The 13,211-nt window shown below is 42.8% G+C and overlaps 1 protein-coding gene across 4 annotated transcripts in view; it reads left to right on the top strand.

Annotated features, from left to right (window-relative positions):
- The window catches only part of Ppcs (phosphopantothenoylcysteine synthetase), a 61,432-nt gene that overhangs the window by 36,599 nt on the left and 11,622 nt on the right, over positions 1 to 13,211 (top strand). Inside the window, exons 1-2 of one of the 4 annotated variants that reach the window (XM_071678425.1) lie at positions 7,736 to 7,812; positions 9,366 to 9,484. The exons of 1 other annotated variant lie outside the window; for it this stretch is intronic. The gene's annotated coding sequence lies outside the window, so the exon portion shown is untranslated. 2 more of the 4 variants (XM_071678429.1, XM_071678427.1) reach the window with 2 other exon arrangements.

Here is a 13,211-nt window from a genome sequence, read left to right as displayed (position 1 = left end):
TTAAGATCATGGCTGCCGACACACCAGCAGCACCAGAGGTGCCCCTGGCGAGGGACCTACCCCCGGCAGCACCAAGTCCGGGCAGCACCTGGAATAAGACCCACAGTTATCTGACCGTTTGAGCCACGAGCCTCCTGACGAAGGTGGCACATCTTCCTTCATGAGAGTGACGATGTGGTCATCTAACATTGTCAACATAAAATGATTCTCAACTCTTTAAGGACGTTTACTGCATCAAAAGTGATCATAATGATGAAAACGATGATAATGATAATGATAATAACAGTAATGATAATAATGATAACAATAATAATAATAATAATAATAATAATAATAATAATAATAATAATTTGAGTGAACCTTGATTTTCAGCTTGAGCATTCTCTCAAATGTCTCTTCTATCATAGAAAATATTTTTGACTGGCCTGGCAGCTGTACTCATGACTCCAGGTCTGGATGGTAAGCTGCCGACCTACGACCCTGCCACTGGTGTCGGCCGAGATATGACTCTCCTGAGCACAGGGATCTACAGGTCACAGTCAACAGCCTCCAGAGCTGGACCACCGCCAACTGCCTCACCAGCAAACATAACACGACCATCTCATGTGCATCATTCTCGTGTCCAACCCTGTCCCATCCCCTACTGTCCTAGTAGGTCCCAGTCCCCTCCAAGTTGTTCAGTCCACACCAGAAGGATAAATGCGGGAGAGGCAGTTGTTTTTATGGAATTACTGGGATTGAAGAAAGTCCCTTGACGTGGTGACTCCAGCAGGACGACTGTGGTCACTGGTGGGCCAAGCAAGTGAGGCAGACAACACAAACAGCTGATCAGCTGTCTGTCAGAAGCACCCATGTCGACTGTTGGCTGGGACGGAGGCACCCATACCGAGTGTTGGCAGGGACGGAGGCATTTACCTCTAGTGTTGGCAGGGACAAGAGTATCCACCGCGAGTGTTGGCAGAGACGGGAGCATTGTTGGCAGGGAGGGGATCATCCATCTCAAGTATTGGCAGGAATAGGACATCCATCCTCAGTGTTGGCAGTTACGGAGCATCCATGTCGAATGTTGGCAGGAACGTGGCATCCGTGTTGAGTGTCAACAGGGAAGGGGATATAAATGCTGAATGTTGGCAGGAACTACTCTTCAGTTAACCAAATCTGGTGAGGGAGGCGAGCATCAGGACACTACTGACACCACTGGTTGGCCCCACATGTCATTACCTACAAAAATGACAGAAATAAATCTACGTTATGAACATATGTGTAGAAGATGGCCCATTATTGCACCAGAGAAAAGTAAATATAGGTCTAAATTTCAGCATTCCCCTGGTGAAGTGTTAACCATGACCGAGGCAGAAGAGAGAGAGAGAGAGAGAGAGAGAGAGAGAGAGAGAGAGAGAGAGAGAGAGGATGACTACCAGTAGTATGTGTCTCCAGTGTTTACTGTTCTGCACCAACTAGACACTGGTCACGTGAGAATGACTCTACCTGGGAAACACACACCAGCCAGACTCCCATACGTCCTCCTCTCGGGACATAACATACACACCAGCCAGACTCCCATACGTCTCCTCTCGGGACATAACATACACACCAGCCAGACTCTCATACGTCCTCCTCTCGGGACATAACATACCCTTGTGGCCGGCCGAAACACAGGCCAGGTTCTCCCAGGCCAGTTTGGTACCAAGATCAGCCTGATGAGGGAGAGTTGATGGTACCCACAGGCTCATAGGGTACCACGCTTTAGGCTGACGTGAGAGGGCTGGTAGTACCACCCTCAGCCTGGGGAGGGAGGTGGTGCCAACCATAACCAGGGAAGGGAGGGCTGGAGCTGCCCTCAGGCCCGCAGGGCTCCAAGCTCTGCCTGCGGAGGGAGAGGTGCCAACGTCAACAAACAGGTGACCCACTTACTCTTGGCCTGACGCCGCCGCCCTCCTCCTCCTCCTCCTCCTCACCCGAGGTGGCTCAGCATGAGCGTGGGTCTGGCTGGCCCCATGTATACGCCGGCAGGTCCTGCTCTCACCACAGGACGCGGTTCACAAGTGGTTACCATTATGTCTTGTGTGGTCATCATGTGTACATCTTGCATAGCGCTGGTAGTTGTAGTATGCATCAGAGGTTGAAAGGTCTTTTGTTTACCACCATATATCGTGTTTCATTTTTCTTCGTGGATTGATCAGCAAATACTTGCATCACGCACATCGTTTTGCTGCAATACATATATATATATATATATATATATATATATATATATATATATATATATATATATATATATATATATATATATATATATATATATATATATATATTCCTATGAGTCCACAGGGAAAATGAAACACGACAAGTTCCCAAGTTCACTTTCGTGTGATAATCACATCATCAGGGGAGACACAAGAGAGAAATATAACAGTCAGTGGCGTCCTAGCTTCGTCTCTTCGATGTATATCAACTGACTGTTATATTTCTGTCTTGTCCCCCCTGATGATGTGATTATTACACGAAAGTGCACTTGGGAACTTATCGTGTTTCATTTTCCCCGTGGACTCATAGGAATATCTTGATCACGCGCAGAATTGTGATCCTTTCCAATATATATATATATATATATATATATATATATATATATATATATATATATATATATATATATATATATACTGCGTTATCGCGTATGTGAGACACAAATTATTTCCTAGGTGGAGCAAGGTTAAAACTTAATTCGTGTAAACTCCAGCGGGCGAAGTAGACAGCACAAGTCTTAGCCATGTAAAGGCTGCCGCCTCTGCACTGTTGCACCAGCAGCCGAGGAATGTAAACAACTGTGGCACAAGTATGTTTCATCGCACGTCCTTGGTGGAACAACTGTAAACATTCTAAACCAATTACCTCAAGCATCAGGCAATGGTGCGCACGACTCATTTACACCAGTTCCAGTAAATGGACAGGTCTTGGAAGGATGCAAAAGTAGAACAACTAGAAGCCATAAAAAACTGAGGGAGAAACTTGTTGCCAAACATTTGTATAAGTGTTATAATACCATTAGAGTATGAGATGAACGGCATTCATTGAGTAATAGAATTATGAATGCAGACAGCATGACGGCAGAATATGCTCAAGATGGGGTCCATTGAGTATAGAACTTCCCCCAGTACTGTTCAAGAAATGGAGCTCCAGACGTTTTGAACTACTTACCCATACAGGTGGTTAAGACATGTGACCCCGCCCGCGGGAGTACAACTCACTGTCCGGACAGTACACGAGAGAGAGCCCCACGATGTGATGTACAACTCCTTCCCGGTACACTGTACACGAGAGAAAGCCCCCACGTTGTGATGTACAACTCCTTCCCGGTACACTGTATGAGTCATCCCAACCTGCAGGGACAGACACCTCACCTGCTGGGCGAAACCTTGCGTCTCCATCCACAGACGAGGCACTGTAGCCACCACAGACGATGCACTGTAGCCACCACAGACGAGGCACTGTAGCCACCCCAGACGATGCACTGTAGCCACCACAGACGAGGCACTGTAGCCACCACAGACGAGGCACTGTAGCCACCACAGACGATGCACTGTAGCCACCACAGACGAGGCACTGTAGCCACCACAGACGAGGCACTGTAGCCACCACAGACGAGGCACTGTAGCCACCAAAGATGAGGCACTGTAGCCACCAAAGATGAGGCACTGTAGCCGCCACAGACGAGGCACTGTAGCCGCCACAGACGAGGCACTGTAGCCACCACAGACGAGGCACTGTAGCCACCACAGACGAGGCACTGTAGCCACCACAGACGAGGCACTGTAGCCACCAAAGATGAGGCACTGTAGCCGCCACAGACGAGGCACTGTAGCCACCACAGACGAGGCACTGTAGCCACCACAGACGAGGCACTGTAGCCACCAAAGATGAGGCACTGTAGCCACCACAGACGAGGCACTGTAGCCACCACAGACGAGGCACTGTAGCCACCAAAGATGAGGCACTGTAGCCGCCACAGACGAGGCACTGTAGCCACCACAGACGAGGCACTGTAGCCACCACAGACGAGGCACTGTAGCCACCACAGACGAGGCACTGTAGCCACCAAAGACGAGGCACTGTAGCCACCAAAGATGAGGCACTGTAGCCGCCACAGACGAGGCACTGTAGCCGCCACAGACGAGGCACTGTAGCCGCCACAGACGAGGCACTGTAGCCGCCACAGACGAGGCACTGTAGCCACCACAGACGAGGCACTGTAGCCACCAAAGATGAGGCACTGTAGCCACCAAAGATGAGGCACTGTAGCCGCCACAGACGAGGCACTGTAGCCACCACAGACGAGGCACTGTAGCCACCAAAGATGAGGCACTGTAGCCACCAAAGATGAGGCACTGTAGCCGCCACAGACGAGGCACTGTAGCCACCACAGACGAGGCACTGTAGCCGCCATCATAGCCGTCACCATCACGACGGCCACCACATCCTCGTGCAGTTCTGTGGTTGCGCGACACAAGACCTCAGTCACGTGATCGATTTGTTCAAGTCTTCTAAAAATACTAGACACCCCCCCCCCCCGCTACATCAGCCGCGCCCAGCCATACTCCCGCTTGTGACGTCACTTCCGCAATTGGCTCAACGAACTTAGTCATTTTTTCTTGTTTTCAGAGGTTTTGTGTTTACCCAACTTCTCTGTATCAAACACCATGTAGGTAAGAGCCTCACCGGCAGGACGACCTGTGTTGAGCGTACCACATGAAGGTTGACTGATAGATCGATGTGACGGTAAGCAACCCGAGGAAACATTGGCTCATCAAACGTTAAGTGTAGAGTTGCCAGCTGATGTACGTATGTATACATGTATGGCTCGAAGAAAATATATACCAAAGATGGCACACTACCTAAAACTGACCAGAGAAAATACAGGGAAGGGAACTACACAACCCCTGATGTACAAGGTTTCGAGGCGGTGATTACTGTTGAGAAAGATGATGAGAGATGTACAGCAGAGGTGGGGAGGGGGTGTACAGTGAAAGTGATGAGAGGTGTACGTGTACGGCAGAGGTGATGAGAGGTACACAGGAGAGGTTATGATGGGTGTGCAGCAGAGGTTATGAGGGGTGTACAGCAAATGTGACGAGAAATGTACAGATCAGTTTATGCTTCTGTTGTATGTAATATTGTCTAATGGGTGTGGGTACAGGCTCAGGCCTGAGCACACACACTGACGCAAATATTACCTTAAAAAACAGTAGGAAAAGTGGAGGACCATCTGTACCGCACAGGGCAGACCTTCATATGCGCTCTATGCGCTCAGGGCGTAGGGCCCTGACCGCTAAGGGCCCCACCTCTTCTCTACCGTTTTATGGCAACCTTCAGAAGGTAGGAAATGCTGCTCCACACATCTTACATTTTGACATTTTTCTTGGGTATTCTTCCTGCCCCTCTAGGGTTCAAAATTTAAGGGAAAATTTGAAGGATCAGGGGGTCCCTAAGAAAAATTCAGCTTAGGACCCCAGAAAAGATAGGTTCGGCCCTTGCTCCATGTATGGCTAAAAGAACTAATCGATAAATTTCATTATAATTTAGTTTCCCCTTAACGTTTTCTGTTAATGGTATCGCTTTATTTTCTTTGGATAGCAAGGTTAACTAAACTATAATAGGTCTATGCATGTTTCTACTGTTGGTATTGTTGCTTGATGGGTGAAGGTACAGATATATGCTCGAACACACAAATATACATATATACTGCCATAGAAAGCAGTAGGAAAAATAGAAGACCATCTATTCCACTTATGACTACAAAAGTCAATTGGTAAATTCCATAATAACTTTCTTTTCCCACATAGTTTTCTGCTGATAATGTAGCATTATTTTTTCCCTACAAACTTAATATCCTTGTCACAGGTCACTGCATCCATCTATTACAGTTAGTGTTGCCTGATGTGTGAAAGTGCAGGCCCAGACTTCAGGCTATAACACACACATACACACACACACACACACACACACACACACACATTGCCATAGCAAACAGTAGGATGGGAGGGAGACCATTTATTTCACATATGACTACAAAAGTTAATCGATAAATCCAATAATAGATTTGTCCCCCCGCCCACCTCTTTGTTTTCTGTTAATATCACTGTATTCATTTTCTTTGAGTAGTAAGGTTAACTTTTCTATCGCCGTACAGTTATAGAATGTATTTCTTCCTCTTGTTTATGAAAATTGGTCCAGAGTGTAAATCAGATCTTGTGAAAAAAAGGAGCTCTTCTGTTAGTGAAAGTACCTGGATGACAAACTGACGGCAAATGCTTTATTCAGTCAATGAAACAAACTTTTTTGAGTGGATTTTTGGAGTAGTTCATGGAGAAGCCAGTGCAAGACCGTAAACACTCAAATTTCAAATTCAGATATTCGAACCCAGCGACAGGTACACTTGTATTCTGGGAACTGTGATCGAGGGGAGGAGGGGACCACTGATAAGTGTGGCAGGTGTGGGTCATCAGTTCTCCAGCCCCTAGAACACCTTACTTGACTTTATCCTCTCATGAGACCACCTCTGGCCATTCAGAAGGTTGACCAGTATCTGAGGGAACCTGGTATCCAACTTTGTAAGCGAGAGGAAAATTAGGTGAAGTTGCTCGAAGAGGAGGTTAACCTTAAGCTAAGTGAACGACACCTTTCTAACCTTACTAGGAAGGGTTTCATAAGGTGTGACATGCACATTATTGGTGCTGAAGTTCCGAAGGGAGATAAGCCACCTACTGCTGCCATAACATGCTTCCACTACTGGAGTTGACTCATCTTGCACACCAGCACCTAGAGTCGCGCTAAAACTTGGCGAGCCCTATTGCAGTCGAGTATAATGACGAGCATATGCAGCAAGTCTTCTCCATGTAACCTGAGCTCAAGGTCGTCCATACCATTAATGAAAACAGACCATTCTTTTGCAAATAAGTTTAACTAAAGTCATGGTAATTACATACTTTAGTAGAAGCAAACTTTTATGTGGCAATTCTTACTCAAAAGCAGTAAATCATAGATATTTACATGTTAGTATATCACAATCCGCAACCAATGGGGTATTTGGCCGGATCCCAGACTAATAACGCGTTGGTATTCGATTAATAATCCTGGTTAGATAGTCTGTGGTTATTCGGCCGGAAATCCTGGTTAAACAACCCCGACCTGAGATAAGAGGAAGGACTATCATCCCCATTCACAATAGGGTCAGGTGTCTGCATTACAGTATTATTCTTAAGATGGCTGTTTATCTTTCCTTGAGTTGATCTATAGGAATTATATTCACATGTAGGTCTTTTATATAAAGATGGATACGTAATCTACATATTCCTTATATCTTAATGAGTTAGCGAAAAATCTATGATGTGAATGAATGTTTAAATGACATATAGTTATAACATACATTTAATGACTGATGATGAGCATGCTTGTTTGGCAATTCTCTAAAGTTAAGGCTGGGGCAAGTAGTGATAATGTTTATACATTTATTTTTCGAACCCAGTTCTGATACGCTCGTAGTTTACAGATAAACAGTAGTGGTGCATCGAACTATGTAGTAGCAAGCATTGTTGCTTTGATTTTGACTAGATAACGATATGAAACGTCTATCATCAAATCAACATGTGAAATAAGAATTATTTTCTTTACAGCTTTAGATTTGTATGATTTTTATTTCTCCTTACTTGATTTTTATTGATATTCTAAATGATGAAATCTGTGCGTATTATTTGCCGGCAATGAACCGGGTTAGGGTGTTGACCGTCTCACGAGAATCTGCTGAACTTTTCCCCTGTAATTTGGTGATGTTTTCGCTTCTTTTTTGACATGTTAGTTTTGAAAAACAATGCATGTGTCTCAGGGCATTTACCATATAATTTTTAGAGGGAAATTTCTTAAGATTTCAAAGTACATATTAGTAATTCGTTCCGCTAACCAACCCTAGAACTAGGGTGAAATTATTATTTTTCGTATTTCAAAATACTGGTAATGATTTAGATGTTTTGTTTGGTGATAATAGTTTGGGAAGGCTTGTAAATAAGGGTATTACAGGAGTGTAACCAGAATTTTAACAAGAGGTGTTAGGTCTTTCATAAGGGGGGGGATGCTGCCGCCCCCATACTGGCAGTACTGTATTCTTCTGTTATTCAGGTTGTACCACTCTGATCAATCATACCGACTTTGTGGGAGGTGTAGAATTCAGTGTTCAAGATATATGTCAATGAAAACAAGAATGACAGTATTTCTGTATAGTATCATAATGATTTAATTTTTCTTGTGTAATCTGATATTTCATTTTATCCTGTCATTGTTACAAACTAAGTATAATTGGGAGGGCTTGAAGGATAAAGAAGATTAGCTTAAAGGCTAAATAATGTTTATAATCCAACATGATGTAGACTAATGTTACAACTGGAATTTAGCAATTTGATGTTATGCTAAATATTTTCATGCTTTGAAGGCTGACTTGAGAATGTGCTTTTCTTGAATTGTTTCATGTTGTCTGATTTGAAGCAAGAGATTAGGATTCAGGTTTAAAACTGAATTATATACTGTACTAGTTTCGCTTCATATTTTGTCTGGAGAAAGATGTAAAGTAAGTTCTGTGTTATAGAAAAATGAGCGAGACTCCATTCTGTAAGTATACTTCAGTATTGGCTTCATGAAAACTTACCATACTATATGCCTTAAGACATGGTTGAAATTAAAATTTTGTAGGAAATTGATAGAAATTAATCTGGAGAAAGATAATCAGAAGCAGGGTAGTATCGAAAGTGTGGCTAAAAAGAATTGTGCATCCAAATGAATGTGTGTTTAGTAGGCCAACAATGTAATTACATCCAAAGAGGGTCCCCTTTGGTTATGTCTTGGTTGGTATATTTTGAAGTATATGGGGTATCACAGTGCTAGTGAAACCGGCTTTATCATTAATTTAGCATAAATTTCTAAAAACCTCTAGAAGGTCAATCATTTTTTTCTGGTTTCAATAACTAAATGGCGTTACTGCAGTCCTGAGGACCCTGTCCCCTCTTCTCTGGTTATGCTCCTGTTAAGTTTTATAATAATGTTGCTGTTAGTTTGTTGAGTGTGGTAATTTTGATTTACATCAGCTTATTTCAATTTGGGTTTCTAAGAATCCCAGCACCTTGAAAAACTGGAGTCCCCATTGAAAATTTGCCTAATAGGTTGTCATTTATGGGCAAGTTAATGATAGCTCCATGCCTAAACTTTTAATGCTTTGGAATGAAACTTTCAGTACCACATTTCAGGTGAAGACATGCGTCTTATGTCCATGGGGAAAGGTATTTGTATGTTTTTTATATCTCACATGAATCTTAAAAATGCAGTTTCTACACGTGTTCTGTTGACTTGGAACGCCATTATCAATGCATCTGATTTCGTCGCTGATGCAATCTCATTCGTCAATTCCTGTTACTGAGTACAACAGTTTAAATACTTAACTAAGGTAAGAGAACATTTTTCATTATGCTTTTTCTAAAGTTTTGGTAGAATATTGATTTCTGATATCAACCATATCTAATCATAATCAACCAGCCCTAAACCAAGTGCACATTATAGGAATTGATAGCATACAGTGTGATGTTGCATAGGGAACCCCTTATAAGCTCTTCACAGGTAGTTTATGGTGCTTTAGGAACTTATATATATATATATATATATATATATATATATATATATATATATATATATATATATATATATATATTTATTTATTTATTTTGCTTTGTCGCTGTCTCCCGCGTTTGCGAGGTAGCGCAAGGAAACAGACGAAAGAAATGGCCCAACCCTCCCCCATACACAAAGTATATACATACACGTCCACACATGCAAACATACATACCTATACATCTCAATGTACACATATATATACACACACAGACACATACATATATACCCATGCACACAATTCACACTGTCTGCCTTTATTCATTCCCATCGCCACATCGCCACACATGGAATACCATCCCCCTCCCCCCTCATGTGTGCGAGGTAGCACTAGGAGAAGACAACAAAGGCCCCATTCATTCACACTCAGTCTCTAGCTGTCATGCAATAATGCCCGAAACCACAGCTCCCTTTCCACATCCAGGCCCCACACAACTTTCCATGATTTACCCCAGACGCTTCACATGCCCTGATTCAATCCACTGACAGCACGTCAACCCCGGTATACCACATCGATCCAATTCACTCTATTCCTTGCCCTCCTTTCACCCTCCTGCATGTTCAGGCCCCGATCACACAAAATCTTTTTCACTCCATCTTTCCACCTCCAATTTGGTCTCCCACTTCTCCTCGTTCCCTCCACCTCCAACACATATATCCTCTTGGTCAATCTTTCCTCACTCATTCTCTCCATGTGCCCAAACCATTTCAAAACACCCTCTTCTGCTCTCTCAACCATGCTCTTTTTATTTCCACACATCTCTCTTACCCTTACATTACTTACTCGATCAAACCACCTCACACCACACACACACATATATATATATATATATATATATATATATATATATATATATATATATATATATATATATATATTTTTTTTTGTCGCTGTCTCCCGCGTTTGCGAGGTAGCGCAAGGAAACAGACGAAAGAAATGGCCCAACCCCCCCCATACACATGTATATACATACGTCCACACACGCAAATATACATACCTACACAGCTTTCCATGGTTTACCCCATAAAATATATATGTATAAAATATATATGTATACATTGAGATGTATAGGTATGTATATTTGCGTGTGTGGATGTGTATGTATATACATGTGTATGTGGGTGGGTTGGGCCATTCTTTTGTCTGTTTCTTTGCGCTACCTCGCAATCGCAGGAAACAGTGACAAAGTATAATAAATAGAGTAATATATATATATATATATATATATATATATATATATATATATATATATATATATATATATATTGTACGCCTTCTCAACTACACTCTTTTTATTACCTTGCGCTACCTCGCAAACGCGGGAGACAGCGACAAAGCAAAATAGAATAGAATAATAAATGTATATTGTACATAATTGCCGTTTCCCACATTAGCGAGGTAGCGCCAGGAAACAGACGAAAAATGGCCCATCTGCTCGTATACACATATGTATATATGAACACCCATACAACATATATACATACACATACACAGACATACATATTTACATTTGTACATATTCATATGTGATTGCGCTCATCCATTCCTGGCACTACCCTGCCCCACTGGAAAAAGCATTGCTACTCCCTGCTTCACCTAGGTAGTTCCAGGAAAACAAACAAACAAAAAAAGGCCACATTCATACACACTGTCTCTAGCTGTCATGTGTAATGCATTGAAACCACAGCTTCTTATCCACATCCAGGCCTCACAGACTTTCCTACAGTTTACCCCAGATGTTTCATATATATATATATATATATATATATATATATATATATATATATATATATTTGTTATCATTATTATTACTTTGTCGCTGTCTCCCACATTAGCGAGGTAGCGCAAGGAAACAGATGAAAGAATGGCGCAACCCACCCACATACACATGTATATACATACACGTCCACATACGCACATATACATACCTATACATCTCAACGTATGCATGTATATGCATACACAGACATATACATATGAATACATGTACATAATTCATACTGTCTGCCCTTATTCATTCCCGTCGCACCCCGCCACACATGAAATGACAACCACCTCCCCCCGCATGTGTGCAAGGTAGCGCTAGGAAAAGACAACAAAGGCCACATTCATTCACACTCAGTCTCTAGCTGTCATGTATAATGCACCGAAACCACAGCTCCCTTTCCACATCCAGGCCCCACGAAACTTTCCATGGTTTACCCCAGACGCTTTACATGCCCTGGTTCAATTCATTGACAGCATGTCAACCCCAGTATACCACATCATTCCAATTCACTCTATTCCTTGGATGCCTTTCACCCTCCTGCATGCATTTTCACTCCATCTTTCCACCTCCAATTTGGTCTCCCACTTCTCCTCATTCCCTCCACCTCTGACACATATATCCTCTGTCAATCTTTCCTCACTCATTCTCTCCATGTGACCAAACCATTTCAAAACACCCTCCTCTGCTCTCTCAACTACACTCTTTTTATTACCACACATCTTTCTTACCCTTTCATTACTTATTCAAACCACCTCACACCACATATTGTCCTCAAACATCTCATTTCCAGCACATCCACCCTCCTCCACACAACTCTATCTATTGCAGCCATATAACATTGTTGGAACCACTATTCCTTCAAACATACCCATTTTTGCTTTCCAAGATAACATTCTGGACTTCCACACATTTTTCAATGCTTCCAGAACTCCCCCCCTATGATTTGCTTCCACTTCCATGGTTCCATCCACTGCCAAATCCACTCCTTGATATCTAAAACACTTCACTTCCTCCAGCTTTTCTCCATTCAAACTTACCTCCCAGTTGACTTATCCTTCAACCCTACTGTACCTAATAACCTTGCTCTTACTCGCATTTACTCTCAACTTTCTTCTTTCACAAACTTTGCCAAAACTTAGTCACCAACTTGTGCAGTTTCTCACCCAAATCAGCCACCAGCGCTGTATCATCAGCGAACAACAACTGACTCACTTCCCAAGCTCTCTCATCCACAAGAGACTGCATACTTGCCCTCTTTCCAAAACTCTTGCATTCACCTCCCTAACAACCCCATCCATAAACAAATAAACAGCCATGGAGACATCACGCACCCCTGCCGCAAACCAAGTCACTGAGAAGCAGTCACTTTCCTCTCTTCCTACACGTACACATGCCTAACATCCTCGATAAAAACTTTTCTGCTTCTAACAACTTGCCTCCCACACCATATGTTCTGAATACCTTCCACAGAGCATCTCTATCACCTCTTATCATATGCCTTCTCCAGATCCACAAATGCTACATACAAATCCATTTGCTTTTCTAAGTATTTCTCACATACATTCTTCAAAGCAAACACCTGATCCACACATCCTTTACCACTTCTGAAACCACAGTGCTCTTCCCCAATCTGATGCTCTGTACAAGCCTTCACCCTCTCGATCAATACCCTTCCATATAATTTCCCAGGAATACTGAACAAACTTATACCTCTCTAATTTTGAGCACTCACTTTTA

This window comes from Panulirus ornatus, chromosome 27 (genome assembly GCF_036320965.1).
Source record: "Panulirus ornatus isolate Po-2019 chromosome 27, ASM3632096v1, whole genome shotgun sequence".
Taxonomy (NCBI): Eukaryota; Metazoa; Arthropoda; class Malacostraca; order Decapoda; family Palinuridae; genus Panulirus; species Panulirus ornatus.
This window is presented reverse-complemented; position numbering and strand designations above follow the sequence as displayed.